Here is a 4,425-nt window from a genome sequence, read left to right on the forward strand (position 1 = left end):
GGTCAAATTAGATTGGTAGGGTGGTTCTATTCTGATCCAACTTCTTTGTTTGGTTTAGTCGGACATATTGACTAGTTATGGTTTGTAGTGACCTTCAAAACGCTATGTCCTATTCTTCAATGCCATTTTCCTCCATATCTTGGTTCGACGGTTGTTGACAACCTTGTTTTTAGGTTCCAATACATTCATTCTGAATCCTTAGCTGCCTAAGATTGAGAACCATTAATTATTTCTATAAAAATTCACAATTGTAGAAATAAGAATCGAAGCTACCATAATCTGTTTGAAGAATAATGGTCGAATCAAAATCTGGGGAGAAGATGATCAAGTTATTCATAGTGGATCTACTAGACGGTAGCTTTGTGGCTTCCATTCATGGCTTTGATGAAGTTTTTCGTGTGGCCAGTCCTATTGACTTTGTCCCTAAAGATCCCCAGGTATGTAACTTGGCCACTTCAATTTTCCCAAACAAGATGTCGTTCACATATATGCATCTAAGTATTAATACTTAGCAACTTGAAATTACTGTTATGTAGAATGATGTCATCTAGTTGGAAGTTGACAGAATGCTAAATGTTCTGAGAGCTTTCATAGAGGCCAAGACTGTAAAGGGTATGGTGGTCACATCGTCTGTATCCATGCTTATGGAAGGAGAAGAATTAGTGCATTGATGAAACCCATTATATGTGTATCCAATTAGATGTGTATGTCCTTACTAGATAGATACATAACTAGTCTCGAGAACCACCACATAGCAAATTGAACCAAGAAAGCCTGAGTGCAATACTTGGAAAAGAAATGCGTAATAACTTAAAAACGCCATTTTTGAAACATGTTTTCTAGCCAAACAAAAGATAAAACATGGGTTTTTCTCAGAACGAGGTTAATTACATTACCTAGGAGAGATATTCTAAACTTTGTAACCAATTGGCAAATATCCGAGGTTTTTTAGAGCCTTATTTCCTAGGTTGCATGGAAAAAATAGTTTTTACTTACTGCCTTGAGATCCTGCAAATCATTGAAACAAATCCATTTTGATTGAGTCCTTGAGAAATATGTCTTGGTTTTGACGAGCGTCGTTGGATTTGCGTCTACAATATGGGGAGAAATGTGGGTTTGTGAGCACCAAGTATCAATTTTTTTACGAAAATCAGCTTTGGCTCCATTCTGTATCTCCAACTGCCTCACTGAGAAGAAACACACATCCACCCAAAAATTCCACCGACGACTCTCACCACCGCCTACAGATCTCTTTTGTTCAGTTCTGAGTTCGTCTTGGTATCCACACTTGCTTGATTGTAATATTTAGCATCTTCTAAGCTCTTGGTTGATTGAAACACATTCCAAGCCAAGGCAACACAGTTGTTTTGATTGGTTTTGCAGGGTATATTGTTGCATAAGCATTATAGTCATCAGAGTGTTAGTTTCATCGATGGTGTTGCTCCATTTCCAACAGGCCTTGACAGTACCTCGACAGAGTCACGCAGGAACACAAGCATCGATTCACTACCAGTGAGCCTAGTCAGTATCTTCACAAAGCTACTTGCATCATATCTCTGCACAGGAAGCCTTTCTATTCTTTCACCTTATTCATTTTTCATTTTTGAAAATTTTCATTTTCATAACTGTGCATAACACTTATTCTTTTTAGAGGGGGAAGAGGGATCCTAACTTATTGAGAGCAAAAGAGTTTGTTACTTCAAAGAAGTAGTTTATTATATACCTCTCACATGCTTGTAAAGGTTTTCCCCCTCACCTTACTCTACTTGACTGAGTTGCCAAGGGTTAACCCAAAAACAACTAACTAGAGTAGGTTACACTAGTTAGCGCACAAGCATTATGTTTTCACTAAGGTTCACTTCGAACAGTATGTATTTTCCATCGACGTATCATGGACTAAAAGTAACAATTTCTTCATACAGAGGAAGGATGATAGATAACAAAGTAGTGATAGTTGCATAAGGCCTCTTATACTTCACCCAACTTGTTTCAAGAGTTATACATGGTTTCATGCAAAATTTTCCTATGAACAAGACAAGAAAACAAGTAACAAAGAAAATCAGAATCATAAGTAAATGCAAAAGAAAAGTGAGTAAGCAAACAAGAAAGTAGAGAAACAAACATGCAAAGCAAGAAAGCAAACAAGGATGCAAGAAAATAAACTGAAAGCAAACACTACTCCTAATCCCAAGCTAACGGTGCATGGACCTAATCGCGTGAAGTGATATTTCCAATGCAGCCACTACCGCATTGGTTGACCCATGTTGGTGAAGGCTTGGTCTGCAAGCAACCCAGTTATGCGAACCAACAAACAAGAAAGATATAACAATGAAGACAAACACACTTCACCTCTGAAAGTGTCCACAGGACATAAGTGAGTGCAAGTACATGACATGCAATCCGTGGACTTATCACGGTGTTGTGTGACACTGCATGTAGCTTTGAAGCATACACATACTCTTGACTATGAAACGCAAGAAAATAAAAGAAACAAAGACAACTTGCGTCGTGCACGTGTGCTCGCAATGTAAGATTCCTCTAATGCATGAGCAATGGGATTGTGCAGTTCGAGTGGAGGAAGCATGATACATCTATGAGATTGATCTTCAATGCATACAGATGAGTGATGAGAGCCTTAGGTGATTTAACAATTTCCTAACCGAATGAGAAACTAGCCTAAAGACAACGAGGGCCTGACATAACAATCATCTCAAGCTGGAGTGCCTCGATAGTCTAGGGTGTTTGGACTTTGTTGTCAGATAGATCATCATAAATAGGTGGCTTCGAAAAATCAATTGCAATAGAATCATGATCGTGATTGAATATGGGAGTAAATATATCACCGCAACTATGATCAGAAAAATCAATAATTATATCGGCATCCTCATGATCTAATGAGTCAAATAAAGGGGTAGATGAGAAGCAAACAAAATCATCCTCTATGTTTCTGGAAAAGGCATATGAAAAGTCAAGAAGATTTTCAACGAATAATTTATCCTCTTCCTCGTCAGATGATGGACTGACATCTGGTGTATCCGGCGAGTGATCAACAATGGGTGCATTTGTAGATGAAGATACACATGCAAAATCATGGATGGCAGGTTCACCAAAGATGTCGGGAAATAATGGAGGGGACTCAGACAGAAGGGAGTCATCCTTCACCGAGTGTTGATTCTCAAGCCCCCAGTCATACTCTTCATGAATGACAGTGCATGTTGGTTGTGTAACACCAACTCTTTCGATGTCTTGATCCTCATTCACAACAAGTGTAGAGTCCAGAAACTAAGAACACAAGGCAGTATCATCTGGAGGATCATCCGAGTATGAAGATGGAGGTTGTGGTGGAAAATGCATATGACAACTCGATGGACTCACAACAAAATCTGTGCGAAAATTAAGCGAAGTGATGTTCAGAAGATGTGACAACTAAATTGATACATGTTCCCTCGCATTACTTTGCAGTGTTGGAGCTATTTGATGAGGGGATGTCAGAGAGCCACTTGTGACAATTACCGTATCCTTCTATGATTGCACAACTCCATCATTGAAGTATGTTGAGTGAGGCTTGGGCTCATACTTCTTCTTGGGACAGAGTGACTTGTTAAGATAGTACTCGATTCTATCCCAAAGATATGGAAATTTCATCCAACCCTTCAAAGCTTGAAACTATGAATCACAGAAGCACTGCCAAAAATCCATAGGCGATTCATGTGGAGCCTTCCGTTGTAACAATTTTTGGTCAAGATGTCTTGGATAAAAATGATAGAAAGTATCTTCAATGAGATCACATAATTTCTCAAGTGAGTGCACGCTGTCGGCCGATAGGCTGCACAACGACTGATGTGGGGATCCATGAAGTGTCTATGCAAGCATCAAACTTGCCTGTTCTTCAGAACATCCATCTTCCTCGTGAAGCATGACAAGGAAGTCATGTAAGAACTCAGGCTAGGCCAAAGGGAAAATTTTAAGAACCCCCTAATATTTATATGTATAATAAATGGGTGAATCCCCATGATACATAAGAAAAATGGAAGGCGATTTTATCAATAATATAATATGTATATATAATTTTTTTTGGAAAATCTCTCACCAGAATGTTTTATCTTGTAAAATCACGGCAAACCTTTCACTAAATTATAAAATCTTGTAAGATCTTGCCAAATATTTCACCCAATAATAAAACATTGTGAACTCTTGGCGAATCTTTTGTTAAAGTATGAAACCATATATGATAATAGGAAAACATATTTATTAAACTGTAATATGATAACTTAGATGTTTGCAAAAAAGAATCATAATTTTCTCTTCCTATAAACAATGTTGCAAGCTTCAGTGGGCATGCTTGTCAATGTTCTTACTGTACACTCTTGCATATCCCTCTATTAGTTTTGATAATTTTCCACCACAAAGTTCTTGTATGTGTTT

This window comes from Pinus tabuliformis, chromosome 8 (assembly GCF_031772625.1).
Source record: "Pinus tabuliformis cultivar Carrire ecotype Pingquan chromosome 8, CPIR1, whole genome shotgun sequence".
NCBI lineage: Eukaryota > Viridiplantae > Streptophyta > Pinopsida > Pinales > Pinaceae > Pinus > Pinus tabuliformis.